Source organism: Saccopteryx bilineata, chromosome 8 (genome assembly GCF_036850765.1).
Source record: "Saccopteryx bilineata isolate mSacBil1 chromosome 8, mSacBil1_pri_phased_curated, whole genome shotgun sequence".
Taxonomy (NCBI): domain Eukaryota; kingdom Metazoa; phylum Chordata; class Mammalia; order Chiroptera; family Emballonuridae; genus Saccopteryx; species Saccopteryx bilineata.
The window spans coordinates 26,410,964-26,428,292 of NC_089497.1; the positions used below are offsets into that span (position 1 = coordinate 26,410,964).

At 38.8% G+C, this 17,329-nt stretch overlaps 2 protein-coding genes across 3 annotated transcripts in view; both read left to right on the plus strand.

Moving 5' to 3' along the window:
* The window catches only part of EPHA6 (EPH receptor A6), a 903,626-nt gene that overhangs the window by 732,221 nt on the left and 154,076 nt on the right, over window positions 1-17,329 (plus strand). The window lies entirely within an intron of this gene.
* LOC136311648 (endogenous retrovirus group K member 113 Env polyprotein-like) overlaps window positions 1-17,329 on the plus strand; it is a 284,697-nt gene that overhangs the window by 18,192 nt on the left and 249,176 nt on the right. The gene's annotated exons all lie outside the window — the stretch shown is intronic.

Consider the following 17,329-nt stretch of genomic DNA (forward strand, 5'->3'; position numbering starts at 1 on the left):
ATTGATTTCTCTTACAAATTCACTGGCTATGTTAATATAAATATATATTTCAAATGTTGTAACAAACAGATTAAATGAGACTCTACATAGCCATTTATTTTGCTTTATCGCACTTAACAATTTAGTATTTTTATGTTTTATCTAAAATGCTGAACCCCTTAAATTGCTCTATGTATATTGATCAACAATAACTCAAATTAATATCAGAATTTAAACAACTTTGTCTCTCTCAAGTCCATTTGGCTGACTATTTTAAAAACAAAATGAAAAAGAGTAAGTCTAGCAGAGAGTTTTTCTAGAACAAAAATTTTACAGTACTTTTTTGTTGTTGTTGTATTTTTCTGAAGTGAGAAGCAGGGAGGCAGTCAGACAGACTCCTGCATTCACCTGACTGGGATCCACCCAGAAAGCCCACTAGGGGGTGATGCTCTGCCCATCTGGGGCATTGCTCCTTTGCAACTGGAGCTATTCTAGCACCTGAGATGGAGGCCATGGAACCATCCTCAGCACCCGGGCCAACTTTTCCTCCAATGGAGCCTTGGCTGTGGGAGGGAGAGAGATAGAGAGAAAGGAGAAGGGAGAAGGGTGGAAAAGCAGATGGGCGCTTCTCCTGTGTGCCCTGGCTGTGAATCGAACCAACGTCTTCCACACGCTGGGCCAACGCTCTACCACTGAGCTAACCGGCCAGGGCTCAGGGATCATTTCTGTAGTTCAAAATTCATTTGTTTTGTATGCATGCATACCTTGGAGATATTGTGGGTTTGGTTCCAGACCACCACAATAAAGCAAACCAGACAAACTTTTTGGTTTCCAAGTGCATATGTAAGTTATATTTACACTATACTGTAGTCTAGTAAGTTTACCATAGGATTATGTTTACAAAAACAGTTTGCTAGCAGTTTTTGTTGGAAAATATATTACACATTATGCAATTCTGAGCATGGGAGCAGACTTCTGCCAGGCTCACCATAGTGTTTTTGCTGACAAGTGTGCTTGGGGTTCAATACGTCATAATTAGCATTGCCTTGAAGACCCTGACACCAAGACTGGCCTCACAAATAGTCGCCACTTTTTTTGTGAGCATATTTCTTTTAATGACTCCAGTAAAGTTAGCAGCAAGTGAACAAAAGTGGGAAATGACCAACACTTGTAATTTGTTTCACTAATGCCTGAATAATGGCTGAGCAGAGCAAATGACCTCTTGCTCAATCCAGCGACCTTGGGCTCAAGCCACCGACCTTGGGCTTCAAGCCAGAGACCATGGGCTCAAGCTGGTGAGCCTATGCTCAAGCCGGCGACCTCAGGGTTTTGAACCTGGGTCCTCTGCGTCCCAGTCCAATGCTCCATCCACTGTGCCACCGCCTGGTCAGGCTTTAAAATATATCTATCTGTAGAGACTTAGCCATTTTTCTTACTTAGAAACTGAGTGGACTTTGGCTATTTAAAATGTGTTCTTTTAGTTTTCTTATTCATTTTCATAAGAATAAACAGTTCAAAGCATTATTTCTTCACTTCATTTTTTGCTCTGTGTAATTTGGACAAGTTCCATGTGTATCTCGCCTTTCTCTCTTGATCCCATTTTCATTTATTTTTCTTGATTCCATGCCCCTTCTTTCCACTGCTCTCAATATCAGCAGTGATGATACATTTACACTGTGACTGGATTGGATGTCCAGATTCGATGCCAGAAGCTGAAGTCAGCAAAACCGTCAAGTTATTACAGAGCTGTACTCCTCACACAAAGTGCAAAATGAAACTTATAGGTGTTTGGGGACATGAACTATTTGTTGGGGGGGGGGGCTTTTCTGTAGCCATTCTCAGCTATCAAATAATTTTATAGTTTGTATTCATTTCTTCCTTAAATGTGCCATACTATTTTAGAATAATTTATCAGGATCAGCTATGGTGCTTGAAATGCACATATATGTATGCCCTTTCATACTATTTATTCAAAAACTCATTTTTATCAAACATATATATAATCATCTAATGATGCTTGGGAGAGGTTTTTATATTTGTATCAGCTATATCTTAGAGATGAACATAATGGCAAGTAATGTAGCACATACCCAATCCAAATTGTTACTGAAAGTTGGATCAGATGACTGCCAAAATAAAATTAAGAGAGAAGTGTTAGCTTCAGATACACTTTTTCTCTTGCTGAGTCATGAATTAATTAAAATATGTTATAAAGAAAGGATAATATAAATATTTACTAAAACCTCCTGCTACATATTTAAGTAGTATATTCCATGCATCAAAATTTAAAAACTAAAACTTTTCATCTCTTATGCACCATGTATGTAAGACACCATACAGTCTGGGAAAGAGTAAATTTTCAATTGGTGGTGGTTACTGTTTCTACTACAATGAGAACTTCAACATATATTTCCTCAGTTCATCTTCACTTGGCCACTTACCGACTGTGTGGCCTTGTGACTTGGACAAGTGAGTAACCTCTCTGGGCCTCTGTTTACTCATCTCTAAAACAGAAATGTTAACAGCATCTACCTCATACAAATGTTTTAAGGATGTATTTGTTGATTCTTGTAAAATTTATAGAGTAATGCCTGACACATTGTAAGTGGTAGAGAGGGAGGATTCAGACACAAGTCTCTGACTCAAAAAGCCATGTTCTCATACAGTATGAATTCTATCTTTTTATTAAGTTATTTATTACTTTTTCTTATAAGTTCACTGTCATCTCCCATCTGTAGGTCCCCTCTGCACACAAAATTTCTACTGAAATAAAAATGGGAGGCCCTGGTCAGACAGCTTGATTGGTTAGAATATTGTCTTGTACAGAGGTTGCCATTTAGGCATAGACAGGAACAGACCGATGTTCCTGTCTCTCTCCACTCTCTCTCTTTTCCTCTCTCACTAAAATCAATAAAAGTAAAAGTATAAAAAAAAACCTTATTTTAAAAAATGGAGCAGAAAAAAATAAAGCCAAATACCCTCTTTTTACCTTTCTTTAATATTCTTACACTTCTTTGTAATCATCTTTTATACCAGAACCTTAAAGTACTTTATAAAACTTGATGTCAATAGCAGACACTCAACTTCCCATGGCAAGCAGAAATTATATATATAAACTCCCACAAATTCTCAAAAGTGAAGTCATTTTAAACTACTGGCGTAGAATTTGATAATCGCAACTTCTGTGAACACAGAAGAAAGAAGTAACTAAGTGCACCGCATAATAGGGAAGTTATCCATGACTCGTTAATAGCATTCTGTGCTTACTAGAGGAACAAAGGATTTCCCTTTGGCCTCCCACACTATTTGAAAATGACTTCAATTTACTGTTTTATATGAAGGAGTGGTAGCAAAACTAAGTGCAAGATAACAATTTTGTGCCAGTGGTGGTGGCTGGCTGTCTGCGACATTGCAGTGGGCTCATAAATTTTACACTGTTTGGGATCATTATGGTCATTCTGCCAGATAAATATTGGCAGGAGTGGTCTGGATAAGTGTGTATGGTTGTGAGTAATTGTGTATTTGTGGAGAAGGGGTGTGGGTGGGTATGTCACTGTGTGTTTCCTTTTCATTTTAAAATAGAACAGAGCACCAGAATGGCTGTCTAGAAAGCCTGCCCTCCCTGATGCACAGAATGTCCTAACTTTTCCATGATGTCCTAATGTTTCTGTGAACATTTTTTGTGGCACTCACCTAACAACTGCTTGTCCCTAAATCTTTTGACCTCCACTTTTATAACAGTATTGACCAGCAACCAGTTATAAAAATATGTAGTCATAAAATATTTTTGAAACTTTGAGATATCATATGTCAACCATAAAAATTATTCCTTTATTTTATAAAATTTGTTGACTGTGGATTTGTTTATCATATCATAAAATTCCATTGATACAAAAATATAATACCACTGGTTTTAGTTCAAGATGGTATATTATGTTCACGTGCAACCCCCTGCTCCCACCCAGCTGCTTTGACATGAGAGAAAAGATATACATGCATTATTGATAAAGTACAATTGCATAAGCAAGCAAGGAGTGTCATCCATAAATAACAAATATAAAAAGGGAGACACTGATAAAGACAAAAGCAAACAAGGTCAGACTGAGTAGGGAAACCATAGCTCAAGACATGTTCAAGAAAGGATGCTTTCGAGCAAAAAGAATGAGTAGAAGAGGCTGGTGCTACCACCTGAAATGAAGATATGGAAGGGGGAACAGGATGGGTGGTGGTTGGGAGAGACGATAAGTTTAATTTGTGTCGTTACAATTTGGGATGCTTATGGAACATGCAGTGAAAATATTCAGACAGCAATTAGAAATATAAATCTGAAGCCCAGAGGAAAAGTCTTTACTAAAAGTTAAAGATCTGGGAGCCAAGAACATGAACATGGTTATTACAGCCAAACCATGAAATGTCCCAGGAAGAAGGAGGAGAAAGGAAGGAAGGTGAGCCAGGTTTTTCCTGTGTGTCACGTCACCCTGAGACGGCAGCAGGATGGCGTCCCCAGAGGTAACTGAGAAGGAGGTGTCAGAGAGAAGCAAAGAGAGTGGGGAGGACATGGGGTTCCACGCCAAAGGGAATAGAACGTTTCAGGTAGGAGCAAATAAGCAACTGTTGCAAATGCAGTCAAGAAATTCTGAAAGACAGAACCGGAAAAGCATCCATGGGATTTAGCACTTCAGGAGTCCTTCTGTGATCTCAACAAGAGGGCTTTTCATGGGTTGATTTCAGACAGAAGCCAGATTGCAGAGGGCAAAATGAGAATGCAAGAAAAACGCGATGTGGTAGGTGGAGAGAGTTTTTAGGGAAAAGGTGGATGAGATAACGAGACAAGAGAGATCAGTCAGATGCTAGTAGACAATAAAAGAAAAATTAATGCTGTCGTTTCAGATAGAAAATAATTCAGACACTTTCTACACTAAGAGACAGGGCACCAAAGGCAATGCATTGGTGAGACAGACAGACTCAGGAACTGGGAAGAAACCGAACAAGGACCCTGGGGGAGGGTTCGCTTTGAGTAGCAGAGCCTGCTCACGTCTTCCGAGACTGAAGGGACTGTGTGTTGTGGATCTGGAGAGACTGACGAGGAATAAGTACTGAATTGAAGGAAATGATACCCGATGATGTTGCATTTCCACCTGAAGTAAAAGGACAGTAAAAGGACTTTAAACTTTCATTTAGAGTGAATGTTTAGAATAATTGCCAAAGTTAAAAAGAAGAGCAGCAGCGGGACCATCAAGAGCAGGCTCTACTCCAAGAAAACAGTTTTCTCTGGGCCCTAGAAAGGGCAACTAAACGTCTTTACCAAGATTTTTAATGATATGCAATGTAAGTGGCCAGGAAGAGGATCTTCAGGGCTGCTGGCCCAATGGGTTTTATTTGTCACGTATGCTCTTCTTGTGCTCACGCCAGACCCCAGTTTTGGTCCAGAAGAAAGTAGCATAATTAACAAGTCATGCTGACACCAGGCTGATGCTGGCAGTGTCCTGGCAGTGGTGTGCATGCCACCGTGCATTTTTACAGAAGCACTCAACCCCGGGTGTAAGAATGCAAACAGCAGACAGTATTGTTTGTAGAGCAGGTGCTACAGGAAAAACAAGGGTATGAAAGGGGAATTGAGTGGTGGTAAAAGAATCTTTCAAATAAGCCACTGGTGAAGCCAGGCTAGATAAAGAAGGAAATAAAGAGACTGGTAGGCTTTAAATAAATAGAAAATTTCGTGTTCTGGAACTCTTTGTTGTGCAAAATAGGAAGTATAGTTGTGTGTGAAGGTGAGAGAGTAAAAGAAAAAAAAAAGACTGTGGCCAGAAAGTAGGATATTGGAAATGGTTTGTTAGAGGTAGCTCATACTAGCCTGCAAGGGATGATTATTAAATAGTTAGACATTTTGGTAGCTGGTTGTTAAACTGTTAGTAGCTTCAAATTAGCCATAAAGGAGATATTTGCACCACAGTAATTGGCAAATGCTACAAATCGGCCAGTTTACCCAATGCTTTAGATTCATATTTAAGATTTCTGAAGTAAGGCAATTTGACAGATGACAGTTTCCAACTGTGGACCTGGGAATCAGTGGCTAAAGTGAAAATGAAGATGAATATCTGTAATTATCTTAAGTAATTTACATGTGCTTTTTTTTTTTTTTTTTTTTGCAAGAGAGAGAGAGGGAGACAGGAAGTGAGAGAGATGAGAAGCATCAGCTTGTATTGCAGCACTTTAGTTATTCATTGATTGCTTCTCATACGTGCCTTAAGGGGAGGCGATTTTCAGTCAAGCCAGTGACTCCTTGCTCAAGCCAGCAACCTTGGGCTCAAGCCAAAGCCCGCGACCATGGGATGATGTCAATGATCCCACACACAAGCTGGCAACCTCATGCTCAAGCGGCTGAGCCTGCACTCAAGCCAACAACCTCAGGGTATCAAGCCTGGGACCTCAGCATCCCAGGTCGAGGCTCTTCCGCTGTACCACAACCAGTCAGGCGATATATGTGTCTTATGAGTCAGGCCTTATTCTGGTCCCATGCGTTAACTCCACCTAAGTGCTTACAACGACATGATGAGGTGGATATTGCTGTTATCCCCATTTTAGCAATGTGGAAACCAAGGCAAAGTAAAATAGGTCACTTGCCCAATGTCAGACTGCTGATAAATCACTCATTCATTCTTTTTTATATATATGTATATATACAAATATATCTTCACAGACTATCGTAGGCAAGACACTGTTTTGGAACTTGAAATACAAAAATAAACAAAATAAAAATTAGAAATCTAGTGGGAGGAGAAATAACGAATTCAGTAAAATATACGCTACATCAGAGAGGGGAGGAAAACAGAGCAGAGCAAGCAGAGATGAGCGTGAGATTGGGTTTCAGAACTGAATTTAATGAACAGGGAAGGTCTCGCAAAAAGTGGCAATGGTGTGCAGGCCTCCGTGGTTTTTTACAGAAATACTCAACCCACCAAGGTAAGAATGGGAACAGTAGACAGTGTTGTTTGTAGAGCAGGTACAACAGAATAACACGGGTACTAAAAGGGTGTCGGGTGGTGGGGAAAGAATCTTTCAGGTAAGCCACTGGTGAAAAGATGAGTCAAGATGGAAGAAGGTGAGGGAGCACACCACGTGGAGACCTGCAGGGAATATTCCCAAAGTTAGACCAGCAAGTGCCCAGGCCCTGAGGCAGGAGTATTTTATACCTGTCGGACTGTAAATTAAGTCCTTGTGCTCTAAGACTATATGCCTATTGCCTAGGACAGTGCTGATTCATGCCTGTCATCTCTTCATAGTTATACTTATTAATAGGGAAGCTTTTAATAAGCTTTTAATAAGCTGTAGTTAGCATAATAAAATATGTAGTCGTCACCCTATCGTTATGGTTAGAGTAGCTTACATAGGAGGAGGGTGCTAGAAGATTAAGTCAATGGATCCAGAAAGTGACTCCTATCTTGGAGGCAAATGGTTCTCAAACTCGGCTGCACATTTTAATCATTTAATTTAGAAAGCTTTTAACAATCCAGGTTCCAGGCTGTACCCTGACAAGTTAAATCAGAGTCTTTTGGGATGGAACACATGCATCAATATTTGTTCAAAGTCCCCTCACTTGAGTCTAATATGCAGCCAAGTTGTAAAAAACTACTGAAGTAGGACCTTGTAGGTTATTGTAATGACTTTTGAGTTTTCTCTGGATAAGATGGGAAGCTATTATAGGGTTTGAAGTAGGAATAATATAATCTATTTTTTAAAAGGATTACTCTGGTTGCTGTCTTGAGAATCAATTATAGTGAGGTACAGATGGATGCAGGAAAATTAGGAGGCTTTTGCAGTAATCTAGATAAGAAGACGACAGTGGCTTAGATAAAGATAGTTGCAGCTGACTTGAAGGAAGATGGTGGATTCTGTGTTGTATTTTGAAATTAGAGCTAATAGGATTTTCTGGTGGATTGGATAAAGTGTACAAACAAAAGATTCAAGGACAAATATTATCTACAAAATAAGGTCTACAATAGACAATAACCACTTCCTACAGATATTGTGATGACTATACTTTTAAACGGCTAATAGCCCTAAAATTCATAGAATAGTGTCTAACATATATGAAGGTTTCCATAATGTTATATATTATTAATACATATTTCAAAAGATGTCATTAAGAGTTTTAAATTAGTTTTTCTGTTACTTCCTGGTCTGTTTTTTTTTTCTAATGGCTAAAAATAGTTTTAATTTTCACCATTTAAAAAAATATCTAGATATACCTCACAAATACGAGTATTTAAATAATATATATAAGTGCATAAAAGCAATATGAGTGATTTGAAGAGTTTCCCTGAACAAATTTAAAGCAATATTAATTTAAAAAATTAAAAAGGTCTTTTAAATATTTATGTACTCAAATTATAAATCTAGTCAAGATGGCATTTACCTTATGCTAGCTATATATTAATAATGAAAGCTGAATTTTATTAGCACACTTTTTCTTGTAAATTGTGCTGTATGGAGTTATGTTTGTGCTGGTATATAAGAACAAAATTAAACTACATTAAATTCATTTTATATTCAACAGTAAAAAAATGAAGTTGCATTTATCTGCCAATACCTACCTATTTTTAAAAGTACAAGTTAGAGTTGAATTACATCCCCTTAATTACATTTTTCAGAAAAAGAAATTAAAACTACATGTAGACTGTTATTATTTATCACACTTGTGCCAGCTTAATGCCAAATACTATTCTAAAAATAATGTGACGGAACACATTTAAATATATGAAAGCATGATGCTTGGAACCCAGCATAGGGCTGTCTGAACTTTTTGTTTTTAAATTGAAAGTTACAGCAACAATTTTCAATAGCCTGAATTTATCTCTTTAAATATTTTAGTACTGTAAATGTGTTGTATCATTTGTAGTACCTGGTATGGTGAAATAGTATTTTATAATTTTTCTTATTAATTCTCCTTTTGTATACAGTATTTTTGGGGTTTTTTTGTTTTGTTTTGTTTTTTTGTATTTTTCTGAAGCTGGAAACGGGGAGAGACAGACAGACTCCCGCATGCACCCGACTGGGATCCACCCGGCATGCCCACCAGGGGCGACGCTCTGCCCCTCCGGGCGTCACTCTGTCCTGACCAGAGCCACTCTAGCGCCTGGGGCAGAGGCCAAGGAGCCATCCCCAGCGCCCGGGCCATCTTTGCTCCAATGGAGCCTTGGCTGCAGGAGGGGAAGAGAGAGACAGAGAGGAAGGAGGGGGAGGGGGTGGAGAAGCAAATGGGCGCTTCTCCTATGTGCCCTGGCTGGGAATCGAACCCGGGTCCCCCGCACGCCAGGCCGACACTCTACCGCTGAGCCAATTGGCCAGGGCCTGTATACAGTATTTTTAATTGGTGTATAACTTGTTACTATAATGATATATAGAGAAATTCCATGCATTTTCCTGAACTCCTCTGTAGATACTATATCCTCTTTTGGACTGGACCATACTAGAGATTTTCAATTTACTGAACTAAATGTTAAACTAGAAACTTGTGATTCTCAACCATGTCTATAAGTCAGAACCACCGTCCTAGAGAGATTTTACAAAATACATAGCAGACTCAAGCAGGTTTCTTTTGCAAAATCTTTCTCAGGTAATTCTGATGCCCTCTCCCAATACTTCATCAATACTGTGGCACTGTATGCACTCTGTTTCAAATGCCATGCAAAACAGTCTGTATTACTTTGGCTCTATTTAAGTGCAGCACATGGGCAAGTGTAGTGCCTTCATGCAAATTTAAGCAAAAAAAAAAAAAAAAAACCCACAGCCCTGGCTCAGTGGTAGAGCGATGGCTGGCATGTGGATGTCCCAAGTTTGATTCCAGGTCAGGGCACACAAAAGAAGCGACCATCTGCTTTTCCACCCATCCCCCTCCCTCTTTCTCTCTCTTCCTCTCCCATAGCCATGACTGACTGATCTGAGTCAAGCTCAGTTGGCCAGGCACTGAGGATGGCTCCGTGGACTCTCCGCCTCACGCGCTAACAATAACTCAATTGTGAACATGGCCCCAGATGGGCTGAGCATCGGCCCCAATTGGGGGTTGCCGGGTGGCTCTCGGTTGGAGCGCATGCAGGAATCTGTCACTCTATCTCTCCTCCTCTCACTTGGAAAAGAAGAGGGGAAAAGTCAGTAAAGCTATATTCAGATTCACTTTAAGCTCTTAAAATGTAATTCTGAAATCAAACTATCATGTTTCACAAAGTCATATCTACTTTTCATTCTAGATATTTTTAAGTTTATTAGAAATGACAATGTTTAGGTTCCTTATGATTGAAATTTTTTATTTTATTCTTGGTGGTTTCTCCCTTTTATAACTGAAAATATAACTATGCCCCATTTAAATCCAAATCCATGATGACTACCAAAGAAAAGGCCTTGAAGGATTTAGTAAATATTCTACAGGAAATTATAAGATTCTCAACCAGCGAGGCCACAGAACCAAGACTTCAGTAAGAAAGAGACAGTGACTCTTACTTGTTCAATGTTTTTTTAAAAAACAAGAATGAGGCCTGACCTGTGGTGGCGCAGTGGATAAAGCGTCAACCTGGAAATGCTGAGGTCGCCGGTTCGAAACCCTGCGCTTGCCTGGTCAAGGCACATATGGGAGTTGATGCTTCCAGCTCCTCCCCCCTGTCTCTCTCTCTCCTCTCTCTCTCCCTCTCTCTCTCCTCTCTAAAATGAATAAATAAAATAAAAAAAAAGTAACATCTTTAAAAAAAAAAAAAAAAAAAAAAAAAGAATGATTTAGTCTTTTCAAACCTGTAAATAACCTTAGCCATTTCTTTTTTTTTTAACTGATAGAATGTTTAATTGGTAGGTTTGAAGCCAATTATTGTGCCAATATACTCTTATCTCATTTTTAACTCCAACATTATTTTTCATTAAAAATGTTGAATTGGAAAAAATTGTCATTAAGTATCAGGAAAATCTGTCACTGAACCTAGCAGGTGGTATATGTGTTAGCAAAGCCATTTCTTTTTAAAATTCGGAAGCATTTTTAAAAGTCATAACATGGACAACTTTCTGAATTAGAAATATAGAAAAACTAATTTTAACTTTAAACTTACATTATGAAAGTAATCCTCTGTTGGGCAAATAAGTTTGTAAAATGGATTTTTATGCTCACTTTGTTAAAAATGGTGCTGCCCATGTGAATGGCGCTGCCCAGGTATGTGATCTGTGAAACTGCTGATTGCCTTCCTGCTTGGGAAGGGACATTGTTATGCTAATGTGTGTTGGAGGAGGGCTTTTACGCCAAAAGGTATTAAGAAAGGAGAGGAGGAAGGAAGCCATGTTTTTGCAGAGTGAGAGCAGGAAGGAAGTGTGCTGAGGGGAAGAAGCAGCCAAGATGGCAGGGTGCTGAAAGAGAAGCCAGTTTGTGCAGAGAGGAGAAGGGAGAAGGTGTGCAGATGAGGAACAGAGGTGAGGGCTCTTGCGAGCTCTGCTGAGACTGGCGGGAGGGCCTTTGATTCTGGGAAAAACCAGAATAGGTTCTCCTGGTTGTGGAACCGGAGAACGTGTGAGTGGGTTTTGGAGCCCTCTGTGTGTTGTGTTTACTCGCCAGCCGGTTGCAAGGCTAGAATAAAGGAATCGCCCACCAGTTTTTGTCTCTGCTGTTTCTTTACCATCTGTCCGAATCTAATGGGAACCTGCACCTGCCTGTCGGTGATGGCCACAGCTACTGGCCATAACATCCTCCAAGGACTTTTTTCTGTGAAGTCACTTATAAATCAATTGTTGAGAACTCAGAATGCATTTTCCCATAAAAATTTCTTTTAAAAATATTGATTCAGTCCTTAGGCAGACCTATAAAAGCCTCTTGAACATGGACTATATAGCTAAAGGATGTAGCTTCCAATACAAAGGGGGCCAGGAATTTCCTTCAAAATGAAAACTGTGTTTTCCTCTCCTTCTACACGACTTCCTTAAGCAAAAATTTTTAAAGGCCATTTTTCTGTGGTGTTCACTCTTATCTTCATGTGGCATATCCTCCCCATTCCCTTGTCACCAGACTAGGCCTTTTTGCCCTCATAGAATTACTTCTAACCTCGACTCTCAACCCACCCTAAATCTAAGCTTCCATTCTTTAGTTACTTACCATAGATCTTAGGAATATAAGGTTAGACTAAGTCATACTAGTATGTGATTCACAAATATTATTTTAATGTCTTCATATTATTTTGCATCTTTTACATGAACTTACAAGGCCAAATATGTTTTATTCTATTTTATTCTGGTAGTAACATGCAACAAAATCAACTCTCTTGACAAATTTTCAAGTGTAGAATACAGTATGTAGACTACATATGGTGTTGTACAGCAGATCTCTAGAGTTTATTCTTGCTTAACTGAAATTACTCCCGGTGATTAGTAGCATCCCCATATCTCCTCCCCCCCAACCTTTGACTGTGTAAGTTTGGTCCAAATAGAATTTTAATAATGACATTTCAAGCAACAGAACAAAAAGAAGTGAGAGCAAGCAGACAGTGTGGGTGAGGATATTGTTGTACTCAGGGACAGTTAGGACCACAGAAGTTAGCTCCTCTCTGTGGTTGTACCTCTTCATAGAGTCTCATCTTTTGTCCCTTACAAGCCAATTGAATTTCAGACAACATCTAGTTTTCTCAGAAAGACCTCTAGCAACACAAAATTAGGGGAGACAAGGCCCCTTCATTGTTTGTATACCTTGATCTTTTGTAAAACACTCGGTAAGTTACATTTCATGCACAGCCATTGTATAGCTCAAATCAGCATTTCAGAAGTAATAATTTCACAAAGCTTCAGCTAATCCTTCTATTTCTGTCATTCTGTTTTGAAAGGCTGGTGCCATTTCTTGTAACTTGTGGTTAGTGAAGCAAAAACAGTCTTTTGACATGCATATAAACCAAACTTTTATTCTTCCTTTTAAATTGTAAATTGTCACTACCCAAGAGTGATTATTACATCAAATTTGTGAGGAATCTTTGAAAGATGATTTATTTATTGTAACCAAGATACTATATAATGAATTGGGTTCTTCATAAATGTTTGTTAAATGAGGAGGTGCAATTTTTTAATTCTACTCTAGAATAGCAGCTTACCATCTACTAGGTATAATATTGTTGATCGCTCATTTTTAACATTCTTCAGAACACTGAATCACTATAATTATTTATTCTATACAGAGGAGTAGAGCACATTTTTCAACAAGAAAGTTTGAAGGCTGTGATTGATATTGTGGTCCACAGACCTTTCATACTTTGCAAGGTTCTTCTGTTGGTAGGCTCAACATTACTATGATTCTCCAGTGAATGCCTGGAAAGAAATATAGCAGAAATCTGTATAACACACTTAGCCCCCTTTTTCAATCCTCTGCAGCAAAAGTGTAAGGATTTGGCAATCAGAATTATAGTCAAACCAGAGTCTTGCCCTCAGAAGTAAAAATGTTGCAAGTGTAGTAAGTACAGTACTTCTTGTTTACTTGTGATTTTCTCAGACAATCTCTTATAGTAAATCTAGCTACCATGAAAAATACTTCAAGAATATCTTACCACTGACTAAAGTTTGAAATAATTCACTACATTAAGAGAAAAATAAATTTAGTTCAGTTCTATTCAGTGAATATCTGTCAAATATCTACTATGTGCTAAGCATGATGCTAGGCCCTGAGATTTCAAAGATGAACAAGACAAGGTATGCTCATTGCCCCCAGATACGATTATGTTCAGGACAGTGAGAAAGACAGACACATACACATATGGTTTTAAACAATGTTGGTGTGGACGGGATGCTTTGAAAGCGATAAAAAGACAGACTTTGTCCATCTTTATTTCTCCACTTTCGTGACCTGTCTCCCCCTCCATCCAATCTATTGCAAGTCTTGCTGGCTGTGCCTCTAAAATAGACACAGACCTGATTTAAGCCAACATTTTCTCTCTCTTCTGCGTTACTCTAATAGCTTTCAAATTGATCTCTCTGCTTCCATTCTCCATACACAAGTCAGAATATGTATAGTACTCACCACTTAAAATTCTTCTCCAACTTCTCATCACTTTTAGAATAGATTTCAAACTCTTCACTTTGGTCTATTATAGAATTCTCAATATGATATATACACTCAGACCCAAATATCAACTGCTTCTTTAAGTATCTACTAATATTTCTAATTACAATAATAATCCTAGTAACAGCCAACAACCTATTTCAACTTTTTATCGGCTGAGAAGGAGTAGAAATTATATTTTTTCCTGCTCATCGGATGATGATATGGCTATGCAAGACTCTACCTGATTTTGCCTCTGTCTACTTCTTCAATCTCCCTCTCTTCTTCTCTCTCACTCAAACTCTGACTCCATGGGCTTTCATTTCTTCAGCATGGCAAACTCGCTCCTGACTTAAGTTGTTTGTACATGCTAGAAACTAGTCAAAGGCCCCAACAGGTCATTCTCTTTCATACACATTTTATTTATTTTATAGTTTCATGTTATTTAAAAGTATCTTGTTGCCTGACCAGACGATTTCACAGTGGTTAGAGCATCAGACTGGGACACAGAGGATCCCGGTTCAAAACCCTGAGGTCACCAGGTTGAGCATGGGCTCACCAGCTTGAAGCATGGTCTCTGGCTTGAAGCCCAGGGTTGCTAGCTTGACCCCAAGGTCACTGGCTTGAGCAAGGGGTCAGTCACTCTTCTGTAGCCCCCCAGTCAAGGCACATATAAGAAAGCAATCAATGAACAACTAAGGTGCCACAATGAAGAATTGATGCTTCTCATCTCTCTCCCTTCCTGTCTGTCTGTCCCATTCTGTCCCTCTCTCTGTCTTTCTTTCTATATCTGGCACAAAATAAAATTTTAAAAATTAAAAAAGTATATTGTTTCTTTTTTACCTATTTATTTTTTGTTTCCCTGCCTACAATTAAATGTAAGTACAACTGGAGCAGGCACCTTTCACTTTGCCTCCCACTTTGACTCCAGTGAGTAGAGCAATAATTGGCCCATAGTAGATGCTCAAAGAGTAGTGTTTGAAAGAAAGGACTTGGGGATTCAGCAAGAATATCCTGGAAGAGATGATACTTATCATAAAAAATGCAGGTAACAAAAGAGTAGAAGAGTATTCCTGGAGGAGGTAACTATATAAGCAAAGAACATTAAATATGAAATAATATGTTGTAGGGGTGAAGTAAACACAGAAAAAATTGGATCGGAGCAAGGTTTAAAACTTGAGGTAGGAGCAAGGGTCATAACTTTGTATTGACTACTGTACTTTATTCTGTCATTGAAGGTCAAGTGAGTAGCAGGATAATATTTGTATTTCATAGACTATATTTGTTAAAATATATTTATTACATTGAAATATATATGTACGAATGTATTTTTAATGTTGTTATACAATAATATGATGATATTAGGAGAGCATAACACTCAAATCCTACATTTGTCCTAAGTACAAGCTAAGTACTTGACGTCAACCCAAGATAAATATGTATAGATGCTGAAAGGCTTAAAGTGTCCATGGGGCACAACTTAGAAGGTGGGAGGGGGGACTTGAAAACCATTGTCAAGAGCTGTATTGCTGTGGAGACAATGTGACAGGTCAGTGACTGCTCAGATCTCATAGGTATTGTGCTCTAAGGTAGAGCTCTGCAGTTTTCAAAGTAGCAGACATTATTATGTATAGCTTTCAAAAAACGTGTTCCCAAAAGGTTCACCCGCTCTGTCACTTAGAAGTTAAGCTACAGGTTTCTCAGTGGTCGGGTAGAGAGAGCAAAGAAAAAGAAGAATGAAGACAAACTGAATTCTAGCTCTTAAGCTCTGAGGTGCAGTGTGTAAATATGCCTTGTTTGCTCTCTTTCATTTGAATCTGCATTCCTGGAAAAATAACCGTATGTCATTTAAAAAGTCATGGTTTCTTTTTGATTAATCTCTAGTAGGAGGCCCAAAGATATTAAATCTCAGTGCTCTCACATTTTTATCTTCCCCTCATAAACAATTCAATTCAATTGGAATTAATATTTATCAAGTGCTGTCACAAGGCATGGCGGTATAGCGGATGCTGCAAAAGAACTGCTACCTAAAAGGGAGAGAACGTGGATTCAACCTTAAGAAAAAGGTCTTTATACAAGACAATAGGAATAATACGGTGACAGCAGCCAGTGCTCTATAAGATACTGTTTAATTCAATCACCATTTATTAACCATCCACCACATTTAAGAAAACCAATACGTCCTAAACCACACTTGAGAAAGGACTTGTTGACAAGGACTAAAAAATATATAGATTTTTGTCTGAAGGAGAGAGTTTTATCATTTGTAGAGAAATAGATTTGCGCCATAACTCAAGTATGAATTAATGGGGCGGCTCTTCTCAGCCAGACATAGATAAATCCTTACTTGTTGGTTTATATCAGTAATAGTCAACCTGGTCCCTACCACCCATTAGTGGGCGTTCCAGCTTTCATTGTGGACAGTAGCTGAGCAACCAAATGGCGTAGCGATTACATACTAATCAACAAACTGTTGACCAGTCAAGATCAGGACGGCGGTCAGACTGTTACAGGGCATTTGTATTGCGACCGCACCCAACCTCTTTCGCACCAGCTGGCCCGCATCCGCAAGTGGCCAGGTACCTGACCCCAGGTCCACACCTGCTGCCCGATTGGGTGGGCAGTTTATGACCACTACTGTCGCCCCAAAAACTAGCAGTTCATCGTTTTATTACCCCATAGACAAAGAACTCCACGGTTAGATGCTTCTTTCTATGACAGAAACTGCTGGACAGTGGAGATACCAATTAACTCATATTTTTGTCTTGATTCCTAGATTTTAGGGTAATAGGGTGACATTCTAGGAACACACCCCCCCTTGGACTGCCAAAACTAGCCGATGTCTTACTACTTCACCCCGACCACGAAGAAGGATGCCATTGGCCAACACCTACTACATAAAATTTTATAAAACGTACAACCATAGATACTCACTAACTTAGTCTCATCTCAACAAACTCTCACTCAATGATGACACTTGTAACGTTGTGACCACACAATAGACTTCAAGCACATAAGTTTGGTCAAGTTATGTAAGTGAAGCTAAATCATTATATAATTGATACTAAAGTCAGTACATAGTTAGATTTCTGAGAGCAAGCATGTGCTTACAGCTTCAAACAAAATATTGTGAAACATTGTGAACCCATGTCTCAAAAAAAAAAAATACACGCTCGGCTATTCACCAGAGTATCTGAAGATGAGTTTCATAGAATCTGTTGCAAATAAACAACATCCAATGTGTTTATTGTGCCATAAGACATTACTCAATGAAGCAATGAAGCCAAGTCGATTGTGAGAACATCT